We start from the raw sequence: 14,376 nt of genomic DNA on the forward strand, positions 1-14,376 counted from the left end.
TGAAAATTGCAATATATAAAATTTGCTCAACACATTGATCAATATTAGTGTATAAATATTATTCTCTGCTTATATGCATTAATTTACCAAGAAATTTGCTTTTTAATATTCAAGAATTACATGAGAATATTTAAATATATGTTATATAACCACAACATCCAGTTTTTCATGGAAAATAAATAGAAATTTGAATTTTCAATAATTTCTAGAATAATTAGACTTTGCAAAAGTGTCGCGCGGGATTTCTGTGGAAACCGTAAAAGACCAAAATGCCGGAAAAGTATCAGCTGGTATCAGTAGAAGAATTCCAACCAATATTTTCCTATACCGATACCACTGGTTTCGGCCGATACCGATACATCAGCCCTAGTTATTTGTGTACTCTTTGATTTTTTAATATCATTTTCTCCCTCTCGAATATTTGCAGCATAAGGATATACGTTGGTGAATCAAAAAGTAAGTTACACCCCCCTGTAAAAAACAAACAAAACACATTAGAAAGAAAAAAATTATTGGACGAAAACGCATGAACATTTATCTTTTTTTGACATAGTCTCCAAGATGTTCCAAGCACTTTTCGTATCGTGTGACCAGTTTTTCGATGCCTTGTGTGTAAGAATTCCGTCCAATTTCTTTGAACCACTTTGAAACTGCTTCCTGCACTTCCTCATCTGACGCGAAACGCTGACCCCCTAGGTCTTGTTTGAGAGGACCGAAAAGTTGGTAGCCACAGGTTGTCAAACCGGGGTTATAGGGTGGGCGAGACCACACTTCCCAATTGATTTTCTGCAGTAAATCCTGTGTGACACTAGCTGTATGGAGGGTAGCGTTGTCGTGAAGAAGAACAACCCCATCACTCAATCTTCCGGGGCTTCGATCTTTAATGGCTTTTTTCAGCTTCTTTAAAGTCTTACAGTATGTTGCGGCATTGATTGTTGTTCTTCGGGGCACAAACTCACTGTAAACAACGCCTTCGAAATCGAAGAAGATCGTCAGCATGATCTTTCGAACAGTTGGACAGGTTTTGGCTTTTCTTGGTGGTGGCGAATCCTTGTGTCTCCATTCCACGGATGCCCTCTTTGTTTCGGGAGTGTATTGGTGCACCCAGGTCTCATTTCCTGTGATGATTTTGCTCAGAAACTAAGGACCATCCGTGGAATAACGCTGAAAAAATGACAGCGCAATATCAAAACGTTGATTTTTGTGCCCGTCCGTTAACAAGCGCGGCACCCAGCGAGAGCACAGTTTACGATAACCCATCTGATCACAAATCAGCTTAGAAGCACTACCATAGGATATGTTCAGTTCACTTGCAATCTCTTTAATTTTCACGCGGCGGTTAGCAACAATGATTGCATTCACACGCTCCGCGTTGTCGATAGTGTTCAGAGTTGCAGGCCGCCTGACATGCGGTTCGTCGTTCATGTTCGATCTTCCCTCTTCGAACATCTGGCACCATTTTGCTATCATGGGGTGTGACATTTCACCTCATACACCTCGACAATTTAGCGATGGATTTCACTCCGATTATATCTTTGTGCCCACAAAAATCGGACGACGGAGCGCACCTCAATACGACGCGCCATACTCACACTGTAACTACGTGCATACTAAACCAGCTGAAGCACGGCTGCTTCTGGTGTGTGAAGAAAACATTCCAGACAGTGTTATCACCAATCGCGATTATTGTATCTCTCTTAGTACAGGAACACGGTTCGGGTGTAACTTACTTTTTGATTCACCCTAGCATATAACGATGAAACCAATAAGAGAACATCGCTAACACTCATGCCATTGCCGGTACTCGAATGAGAAACTAATGAACAGAAAATAAACATAACGCTTCGTTAGATTTTGAACGTTGTCCTACGTATGAAAATTCATTTGTCACACCTGTTAGACTTATTCCGAAATATAGTAATACGATTTATAGATGTTAATATTTGTACACATAGATGGGTATGCTAACAATCAACCCAGATAGCACAGAAATTTTGCCGTGGCAAACGAAAAAGCTTGCAGAGAGCTTTCCATGGCAAGCTATTAACGTGCTGCAAGCTTCCATCCAGCTATCCAGTTACCAAAATTTGAAGTTTCAGCCAGCTTACCAAGGCAACCCTGCATCAAGCTTGTCATAACTAGCTGCAAACTTGCAGTGTGCTTGAAGTAAGCCATATTCTGACTACCAAATCAGTTTGTATCTTCAAGCTAAACTGATTTTCCCTTTGTAAAGACCCATTTTTTGTCACTAATTAGGATAAAACACACAACACACATTTTGCAACACATTTTGTCTTACAAACACTTGTCTGGCGCTAGCTTCTGCTGCGGGAAACTTCAGTTTTCCCGTCTCATGATTTTGTTTTATTTAATTTTGCTACTATTTATTTAATGAGTATCTCAATTTTAAAATTAAATGAATGTGTATATATTCTTATATTAAACGAGGGGAAGGAAAATGCAGCCGTTCTCGCTAAGTAGCCCTATCACATAGGGGAACCCGGGGTGGAATGGAACCAAGAGGAGGAACGGACCCTCTCTCCTCTTAATTTCTCAAAAAAGGGGGCGCGGCTAGAATTGATAATACCGGAAGCCTCTATAATTTGTATCATACTTTTTATACTCACGAAATAATTAGTCGCGGTGGTTTATCTGATATTCACATGTTGGGGTGAAGTGAAGAAATGAATTTTTGAATTGTAGGAATTGTATAATAAGCTTCTTCATTTTGGAATTCATTCTCCGTATAGTAGTACGTAAACCATGTTTGACATAAACAATTGACGATCGCAATCGGTTACGCTGTCCACAGCGTTGCAAGACTGTTGACTTGAAACTTGGAAATCATGGATCGTGCAGGAATGGCGGAAGATAAGAGTAAGAAAGTTTTTAATGTATCACAGATCGTAAAATGGAGTATGGAGGAGGATGGACGAGGACTAATTATGATTCAACGTAAATATATATGCGAATTTCAAATAGAATTCAACTTTTTTTTAAATCATGTTTTCATTCGTATTTTTCAGTGTTTTCATTAAAAGGGACTCTATAGAAAAATGCGGGGCCGCGGTAGTGGTAGGGGGCGATAGGTCAATTACCCCAGGTGCGGAACCCGGAATCGGAGGGCAATTAATACTACTTTTTATCAAATTCTGATTATTTCCTTACCTTAAATTTTACATTTATGGAATCCTTGATTCATAAACTTTCCAACGATGTATCAAACATATTTTAAGAGGGATCGATTCGACATCCTTATATCTTTGATTAAAATTAGGTTTGGCAACAGTGCATCGAGCATACAAATATACTAGTTACGAAAATGGCGTCTTCCGTGTAGAAACCTTGAAGATATAGTACTACTAAATTAAGATTTTTCAATCGGTAAGTGATCGCAAATTAGCAAATAGATTAGTTTAGGTTATGTTATGTTGTGGTAATATCAAGAACATATATTTTTGGTTCTGAAACGTAAAATATTGGGATAAACATTGTTTTCTTGGAAAAATCCAGAGTTTGTGTTCGGATCAGGGTTATTTCGCAATTTCCAGACGTAACCCCCAAATTTTAACTTCATATTCGTGATTAGAATGTCTCATTTAGTGTGTACGCTAAATATTAACAAAATCGGAGAGGCTTCCGGTATTGTCAATTCGCTCCGGGGGCGCAAGTTAGCGAGTCTCTGGAAGTAATCAACTATCCATAGTGAGGTGTTGAGAGGTAGTTCGCGCTATGTTGAGTGACCAATGTCTCGTCGACGAACTTTTGGTGGGATTATGGTTTTGTTTTGTAACTTCTGCACATCTCTACTCTGAAAGTAAGACAAATTTCTTCATGTAAGACATGTCTTTCTTGGTTTGCATGTCAAAAGCACAGATTATACTACAGTGTTGTATATTTAATATTGCATATTTCCTCGGCATTTACCGCCATAACCTCATGTAGCGTAAGAATGGAGGACGTGCCGGAATGGACTATTCCATTCTGCCCATGTTGTTATGTCATTGCATTAATCAACAATTAAATTCAGATCATCAATGAGGAGGGCAACAGAGTCATCAAGTGTAGATGAAACAAAGACTTTTTACTGGAAGTCCTTGGAAGGATGGATTTCCTGCGCAAGATGACATAAGTTGGCCCACAACTTATGGACAGAAATTGACAGTGTTATTGAAACAATCTTAGTTTGTGAAATTTGCACACAATAAAAACTTATTTTGGACGTGAGAAAGTTTCATGATTATAACACAATATCATATCTAGATGAATGTTCAACAATAATATTACATTTAAAGTACTGTGCCCCAGTGGTGGGGCAGAATGGACAAATTTACGTATGTTCATTTTTTTCAGTTTTCCTTTATGTGTGTAATGTCTCCTTTTCTGTAAGTTATATTTTTATGTCTGTCAATGTTCGAAGTATATGTCCCGTAATTTGTTGCCATTTTTGACCAATATATACTTTTTCAGCCTTTTCAATATTGAGTGTTCCTATCTTCACCGGGTTCCCCTGCATGAAGGTTTCATCCAGCTGGCCATATCAAGCTTCCCTTGACAAACTACAAGCAAGCAATCGTAAGCTTTAACTTTGCCTCATTTTACCCAGTGCAGGGAAAGGATTCAACTCTCTTCCTTCTCCAATGGTCTTAGTTAAGTTATAAAAACTCTTGGTTTTATGCATAGTCATGGACACTGCTGAGTTGTAATGAATACATTGACTTTCAATGGAATCGTTACAACCCGGTAAACCCGGAAAATTCAAATATGAAACATTTAAGACCAAATCGTGTAAATGCTCATTGTCACTTAAAGTTCTTGGAGAGACATATATTGCGTTTCTTAGAGGTGTCTACATGTGTGCTGAAAAGATTTCCGTAGGCAACAGAAAACAAAATTAATGATAGTGTTAATATAAGCACATCTGAAAGACAAAGAACGATAATAAAATGTCATTCGCCAGTGATAAAACATTCAAAGTAATTTATATGATTTGTTGACGCTGCCGCGTAAAGTAGCGGCTGTAGGTGAGTGGTTAATGCTACGGATTCATGATGTGAGCGATGCTTGTTCGAGCTTATCCACGCAAGGAAGTTGTTTTTTTACTTGTCAATGCAGCTCCAACATGTGTGCGTTCGAATACACACTCTGACAAATAACCTTTTTCTACGTAACTATAAGGATCCTCGAATATCTAATGAATCAGTTATACCTGTAATTTTTTCGAAATTTAATTTCACGTGTTACATAAGTTTGTGAAACATCTTAAATTTCTTATGATAAAGAATTACTACTTGATAGAATATCATCCCATATCTACCGTGCGGAAACCAAGCTCTCTTTAAGTAGTATTCAAAGTAGCCCGCGACAAACTACAAGCGACACGTGTTACTTGGAAACGAACCTTCAGAAATAAATGCAACCATTCGCACGGAAGTGAAACGAGAAGCTTCACGTGTCGCTCGCAATGGGTCGTTTTCTCAATAACGTGCATCATGTCTCCTCGGTCTGGTATTTGTGCATGCACAGTGAATTCCTTTTTAGAGGCCGATCTTCGTGGCAGAGAGGCAAACACAGCGCTCTGCGATCCCAGGGTTCCTGTGTTCGAATCTCGGACTGTGTGTCCTTTGTGGGTGTCTCTTCATGAAAATCACCTCATCCTCATCTTCGAGATTAGCCAAAAGTGGCAGAAAATCGAAGTGAAATAAGCCACATCAATCAATCAATCAATCAATCAATTTTTTTAGAGATTGGAAATGTCCGTCTCACCTCTCTCTTCGGTTTGAAACTTACGTTAGATGACCTTCAGTTCAGACGATATTTCGGTATCTATAAATTTAACTAGAGATTATTTCAAGTTCGTTCATTTTGCATACCTAAAAAAAGGTTGGATATTTGATTCTGAAATCCTTTTGTAAAGAAATATTTCTTTTAGAATTATATTGGAATCGTGGATGCTGAAATCAATCGAATATATATTATTTTCAGAACAGTATATCAGGCACTCTAACATTATCGGCGGTGATGTTGATCGTAGATATTCTCCATGTCATTGTATTTTATTAAAATACAAAACTGCAACTTTTCAAACAAGTTCTGTTCACATCTTAACCATTTCGGACAGCTTGTGTTAAATAATAATGTGACATTTGATTCTCAATTTCCTGTTTGTATTTCTTGCAAATGGCACATGTAAATCAATCAATCAATCAAAATTGTGCTTTCTTAAATTGCCAGCTTCAAGTAACATTTGTCATTTGATATATTTATGTCTCTTTTCTTTGTTTACAATTTCATTATAGTTGTTTCGTATTTAGCAATTTCAAAATTATTTCAAACTTATATTCTAAACGTTCTGGGTGATGGAGATAAAAAGTTTGAGGACATTAAAACCTGCGCATCCGCACATTCCATAACAATCTACCGAACATTTAACATAATATTAAATACACTGCAGAGCGGAGGATTCAGCTCTTGCAGCAAATGACTATGGGTGAGACGGCCGTGACCAATAATAAGCTGACTTTGTTAGTATTATTTTTTATTGAGCAGGTCCGTGCATCCACGAATAGCTATCTATGACGTGGCAAGTCATCTGCATATCAAATCCCTATATTGTGACCCAAGTCTCCAGATTCATTTCAGACCACAAAAGAGAGATAATTGATTGCAGTTCTTCTTTGATAAAAATGGAGGGTGGTACAGCCATTTTTACCCTGTAAACACGACAAGAAAAGAAATGCTTTTGAAGCTCAAAAATACACTACATCTGAAAATTGTTCCATGTAATTTCTAACAATTGTCAAGCTTCTATTTGCCTATTTACTTTCTCATAAGGTCCCCGATGCAAATATGGCCAAGCTGGTAATATGGTCAACTGGCTCTCCTTCATGTAATTCCTAATGATAACTACAGTTGGTGCTGGTTTGTTATTTCGGCATGTCCCTTGAGGCCCTTGATAAGAGCTGGTAACGCGGTGTCCGTTACAACGGCGTGGAGACTCCATATTGTCGAGTTGTTGTTGAGAATAAAACACTAATTCGCTGGGGTAAGTTCGCATTTGTTTCTTACGTCTATTTTACTGATAATTTCAATTTCGTAATTGTATAGTGAGTAGTATTATGTGCTTAAACAAGTAAATTGCCATAATTAAATTTATCTTAACCTTTAGTTTACTATTTACAATTTGTTTAATATTACGTTGAGGTTGTTGATATGGCCATTCTTGGCATTTTCACTTGTCCAAAATGCACCCAATAAGTCAACATAAAGAAATGAGGTAACTTATTGTTTTATTGTAATTCTTATGTTCTTCTCTTCATTTGTAGTAAGCTTAAATGTTTTTATCTAACATTTCAATGCATAAAAAGTAACAAAAGTTATTACATAAAACGTAAACAACTAAAAAAAGGTGCTAAAATGTTCCAAACGTCTTTTAACTTGCTTATTAGTCTTTACATGTTTTACTGTATCAAATTTAAAACCATGTAATTGTATAAAATAACGTTTAAAAGTTGTAAAAACTAATTTTACATTGTATTTTTATTGACTTATACCATTCCAAAACAGAAACACAAATGGTGGCCATATTAACTTCATATGCTTTATGCCCAAAGTCAGACTTATGTTCACGTGCTTATTTTTTATATTCATATTCACGAACGAAACTTGTTGTTTTGATGTGTTATAACCAAAAGGCCAATAAATTGCCTCGCACAACTTTTGTTTGGAAATTGCATAAAACGATGTCAGGATAATTAATTATAGCTTAACGTGGCCATATTTGCTTCAGGGACCTTAATTAACTTCAAGCATGTGTGCTCTTCAGAACTAGAGCTTAAATTAAAATTAAACTCGATAGGTGTCGAAACTCAATTTTGATTTCTATGTTTGTAGGTATCTCCAGGGAAACAGTGCACGTAAGTTTCTAATGTCATTTTCGTAGCCGTTCAAAGAGTGACGTGAAAATCTTGTGATTTTTCGATGTCATTCGCTTGTTGAAAAATTAAACTCAATCAACACGTAGAAGGTCCTCCCCGAAGGTGCAATGGTAGCGTCTTCGCCTTGTAAACAAGGGGTCCAAGGATCGATACCTGGTGGAGGCACATAGTGGTTCGGATCCAGGGTGGATTGGTTTAAATCACTCAAAATTAATAATTTTTAGAGTATTGTACATAAGGATTTTGAAGATATCAGAAACACTTTTGGTGAAAGTACATTACTCTCGTAATCATTTAATGATAATTATATGGTTCTAAGATAGGAAAATAAAGGAAATAACATATATGTATAAAATTCAAAACTTTTATGGGCAAAAATAGCAAACATTTTGTGTAGAAAAATATACAAAATACTAATCATGTTAAACCATAAATAGTGTCAATATCATTAAACAGTAAATAAACATGGCCAGTGATATTTCTTTGAAACTATCAGTAAAAAAATCTCTAAAATTTAGCTATAAAGACTATAAATTATTTAAGTTAATATTTTAAGTTGAAATAATATAGTACATCCGGAATGTTTTATTTTCACTGGAAGAAAAGTTACTGAAATTATTATTAGTTTTATTAACACACTCAACAAACACCCAATATACACACATTCATATATGAACGTAATTGTGTAAGATTTGATTCATGTTTTATCCATGTAACCTCTATATGTATTTTTTTATATCTGAAAATGTGTATAAATATTATTTTTATGTGCATAAATCCTCAAATGTACTGTGCACTGTAAAAGAGCAGATGCCTGTTGTGCGCAGGATAATAATAAATTAATAAATAAAATGATGACCTATCTCTTCAATGCATACGTTGCATTAAACATTTATTTGTGTACCTCAAATTATAACTAATTTGTAGTAACATACTTAGTTTTGTTGTTCATATGAAATTGTTCCTTGAAATCAAAGAGTTGGAACAAATTAATATTATTTATTGTTACACAAAAACATAAATTGCAAACAATTTTCTTTTGCCGAATTCTTTGCACACATTTTTTGAATAAAATTCGTTTTTGCAATGTTCTCAATGGAAACCAAAACTGTTATTACATAAAGGGAACAAAATGAAAGTGAAACTACCAAATTTTTATAAATGTTCGAAGGTTGCAAGTTTGTTACAAAATTTTTACAACAAAAAATACTTCTTTTTCAACACAGAATCCAAATATGTAAAACGAATGGGGGTGTTCCATTTGAAATTTCACGTTTACCCCCACTCCCCTAAGGGGGGGGGTGGCGTCGACGAAATTTTTGCGGCATTGACTTACCCCCTCAATAGAATCAAACTTTTTTTCTGTGCAATTTTTCGATTGGATGCCTTCTGCATGCGATATTCCATACTATCATTATAAATGGACAACCCGGTATAATGCATATTAGAATGTGCGCATTACAAAATTGATTGATTGATTGATTTGTTGTTTTAAGTCCACTTTATGCACAGGAAGGCTAATCGGGACTGGACCTACAGTTTAAAGTGGGATCCGAACCACTGTGCCATGTGTCTTCACGGGGTATGAAACCCGGGAACGCATTACGAAAGAATGCTTGTATGACTTATGGCAACAATGTATTCCAAATTTGACTTTCACATTCCTATTTTTTTTTTTAATAAAATGGGGTTAGACCACTGTGGTGTTTAATCCTCAATTAGTACATCACACAAATTCGAACAAAAGATAACTCCATCCAATTCTACATCATTTAGCTATAATGTATGGCGGGGAGGGGCAAACTCAATCCTTTTTTATAAGTCAACTATTTTTTTCTGATGTGTTGGAAGAGATACAAAAAGGGGAAATATTTTTTTCTTCCTCTCCCATATTTCAATTGCACGAGAACCTTCATTAAAATAGCATTAATATACTATCTTTATTTTCTGGTTGGATAAACACGAATCAAGATAGGGTAGCATCACCATTCGTTTCGAAATTAACAACCACTAGAAAGATGAAACAATGAATATTGTGAAAGAATTAAATGCGAAGCAAAATAACTGCGAAAGGAACAACTGTATGAGCGGAATTAAAGGTGAGAGTAAAATCAGAGAATGGAATCAGTGCTACAAAGACAAACCAAAAGAGGAATTTAACACAATGTCAGAACACTGCATTGGAAAATCTGCAAATAATAATAATAATTATAATAAATATTAACTTTCGGAGTAATCTAGTGTTGCAAAAAACGCATAAAGAATATTGAGTATTTGATTTAATATAAATAATGTTAAATACTGTGCTAAAGCTGTGCATTTCTTTTAATTCCCTCAAGTTTTGAGGAGCACGACCTGCACCAAACCTTCTTCCTGTCGGCGTCTTAATTTGTTTATTTCAAGCTGGCAAGGCACACTGCATGCCCGCTTATAATCTATCTGCCGAAGGTTCGAGTGGAGTATGCATGTTTCGTGGTGTTTATTCTCTCAAGAGAAGAGATCAGCTACCATTTCATATTTCTTGAAATCGTACAATAATTGTCTCAAGAGATTTGAAATGGGATATTCTAAAACTTTCCATATGTTGCATCTTCAATGTAAGACTCAAATTTGATCGATTGAAGATTGTTTTAAGTTATTTAATGCACAAATAGAATAATTGGGACTGGAGTTACAGTTTGAAGCGAGATGGAAACCACTCTGTACCTCCGCCGGGTATCGAACCTAGGAATCTTTGATTGCAAGGTGACGACGTTACCACTACGTCATCGCGGAGCCCCTCGTATGTCGGAACTGTCACACTCCCTCTGCTTCCCCGCAACTTAAGTTGAAGAAGATAACGAGTCATTATTGACATTGTTCACAAAAATGGGGGACCATAAGTAACCAAATTGATACAGCAGCAACAACCACGACGAAAAGAACAATAATTTCAAGCACTTCTTCAAGTATCGTTCATTCTCGATAGCACAGTGGTTAACCCAGACGACTTGCTGAGTTTGAGTTTTAAGTCCACTTTATGTACAGATAGGCTAATCGGGAGAGGACGTACAGCTTAAAGTGGGATCCAAACCAGCATGTGTCTCCACTGGGTATCGAACTCTGGCCCCCTTTATTACAAAGAAATAACATTACCACTACACAATAGGGGAGGCTTCTCTGACACCTTGTGATCAAAGGGTCTCGAGTTTGATTCCGGAGAGACATATTTATTTCGTTTCTATCCAGTCCCCTATTAGCTAATCTACTTAAGAAAACTCTAGCAACGACAATAAACACATACATTATATATTCCCGCTCGGGGAAAACCGAATATAGAATGAAAAAGAGACACACACTATACTTACAGTCTCTGGTGTTGAAAATCCAATGGAGAGACACTAACACCTTCGTCAACGCACAAGAAACTGTACACTGGAAGCCTGTCCGCACCGACGCGAACTACTTTGAATAGCGCATTGATACAAACTGTCGCTTCAGCCACTGTTCAACGCATATGTGTCGTCCGTTGGGGAGTAGGAATGGCAGTTTCCGGCCACAAAAATCCCATAATGCACTGACTGACATATTTTGGAACCAAATATAATGGGAGGGCTTCTTATATTCGACTGTAAATATAAACATATCGAGGAAGGGCGGTAAAGTCCAGTTTTCCCAACATCCGTAATGGATATAAAAAAATATAGAGAAAAAAACAATCAGTTCCCACGGCTTAGATTGTATACAAACGCGGGAACGTGCGTCATATCAATTGTGCAAATTCCAAATACATACAAATAATGGCGTAACTCAGTTTTTGCATCCCCCGCGAGTAAAAAATACAGAGCCTTAGTAGAAAACAATTGATGATACTAAATGGATAAATTCGCCCGATCCTGTGGCCGATTGGTTAGCACATCGCGTGGTTGTTTGTGAATGTCCATTCATCAATTTCATCATTTCATCACTCATCCCCATCTTCGCAAATTAGCCAAGAGGCACAAAACGCGAAGTAAAATAAACTAAATCAAATCAAAATCAAATAAATGGATAAATTCAGGAGGATTGACAGAAGATACGAGTAGTTCACTCCCCACCACCAGAAAAACAAACAAGAAAGTAACAAAAGGTAAAGTGCTACCCTGTGCTATGCACCACGCCATGAAGGCGTATAGGAGGTGTGGGGTTAGAGCCCCACACTTTCTTGATCACGGCCGAAGCTGGGGGTGATGTGATCAACACCACGTCCCTAGCGGCCTTAACCCCCCAGAGTTTCCTCCACTTTGTACGACGCTGGGTGGGCGCCGTAGCCGCTTGAACAGATGGAGAAAATCCAGGTTCTCCCCCGCCGGGGATCGAACCCGGGTCTTTCGCATGGTAGTCGGACGCCCTTACGACTTTTTTCTTTTTTAATATTCTTTATTTTATGCAGTAGTGACTACTTACATGATACTATGATAACATTACACATATATCAGATATAGATTACATAATTAGGTACTTACATAAAGAAAAGGGCCTGCAAGAAATTTGCATAAAGTGTTTTGCGGTTAGCTTGGTCCATCTGGTAATAATTTTCACTGTAGTGATATTGCAACGAAATTTGCATTGACACTGAATTATGTCCTAAAATATAATAAATATAGTGAGCTACTAAAAACTGGACCGCTCTTACTATACGTAGTTTTACCAAGAAATGTCCAATTCTTGCAGCAATATTTTATTGTGATTTCAAAAGAAAACGCCATTAGGGAAGCAAAGACAAAAACAACACTAAACCTGGCATAACTAATTTTATCCAAAATTCAAGTGTCAATATCTATAGTTTCGAAACTCGAATCGCAAAAAAATTTTCACTATGATACTGTTCGGGAAAAGTGTACCAAAATGATTCGCTAGAAGTAGGCCTTTTTCAATGATTTCAGTAACTCACCTGATTTCGAACGTTTCAGAAAATTATTCATAAAAACAGACTAACGCTCAGAAAATTATTCATGAAAGTAGACTAACGCAAGGTAGCCTTTTCCCTTTCTCTCTGCCGTTTCCTATTTTCTGTCCCTGACAGTTTTTTCTTTGCTGTACTCATTTTCATTGGATGCGAAAAACGGAAAACCAGCAAGAAAAAATCAGAAATATGCAAACTGTTAAGAACCGTCGACGCACGGTTTTAGAATCGATATCGGGCGGAGCTACGGAGAGCATGTCCTTGGCGACCAGCCAATGGCAGGAGCGCAACGTTGTACAGTTAGAAAACTACGGCGCGCAAGTTAAACGCAGTGTTCTAAATTCATTTTGCGCGCAACAAGTTTTAATAAAACTCGCCACTTTAAGGTTCATCATAGGATGGCGCACAGCAATATGAACCTGACTGTCCAAATCCCATGAATTTCCGTCGCCTACAGCCGGAGTTATTGTTTTTCGAAGAAACACGGGCAACAACACGTCTCAACGCACACTCATAAAAACCCTTTCATTTTCCTTTCCCTCTGTTTTTCCGTTGACACCGTGTTGACCCCTCTGAGTTGTTGTGTCTTGGTAAAGCTATGGCTGTTAAATTCGGCCGAATATACACAATGACTCTTCATTGTCGTGGGCGTTCAAGAACATTGCGAGTCTGAGTCACTTTCAGTTAAGCGTTTTCGTAACAAGGGCGGTGTAAGATAATTTTACTCGTTCGCCACAAAGAACAGTTGTGAGAGGATTCAATACAGCCCTTATAGATTGATTAAATGGTTTGATTTGTTTTACTTCGTTTTTCTACCACTTTTGGCTAATGGGTGATGGTATGATGAAGTTGATGAAGGAACACTTACAAACACACCTATGGCTGGGCCGGGATTCGAACCCGGTACCCCTTGACGTCGTAGCGCGCTATGCAATACAGCCCTTATGTTCGATAGTTGTGCAATAGTGTGTTTTCCGTGAGTGTTATTTAATAATGTCGCGCCGGCACCCCTGGTGGAGTGGTTAGCATATCGCGCTACGACGGCCTGGACATGGATGTTTGTGAATGTTCATCCATCAATTTCATCACATCATCAATCATTCCCATCTTCGCAATTAGCCAAAAGTGACAGAAAAGCGAAGTAAAATAAAGCAGTACAGGCACCAAGGGTAAAATAGTACGTTCACAAGACAGAAATCTTAGTTTTAAAGTGTATTCTTACTTCAAGGAATTGTGTCGGAAGAAGTGCGTGCTGAAACAGTTTTTTCTCATAGTCAGGAACTTATGGCTAAAGCATGTGGTGTATGTGTGCATACTGTGTTGCGTATTATAAAACAGTGTTAAGTATCTACCACGGAAATAGGTGAAGCCTTATTCAAATCTCCTGGAAAACATGCTAGAAAACAGAGAGCGATGATGATGACTTTGCAGTTCCTCTATAATAAATACCTTCAAACTTCTTTCAGGTACGAGTTTCTCTTATATGCTGCAGTGATATGATATAATCCTGTGTGC

This window comes from Lepisma saccharinum, chromosome 2 (genome assembly GCF_977018435.1).
Source record: "Lepisma saccharinum chromosome 2, izLepSacc3.1, whole genome shotgun sequence".
Lineage (NCBI taxonomy): Eukaryota > Metazoa > Arthropoda > Insecta > Zygentoma > Lepismatidae > Lepisma > Lepisma saccharinum.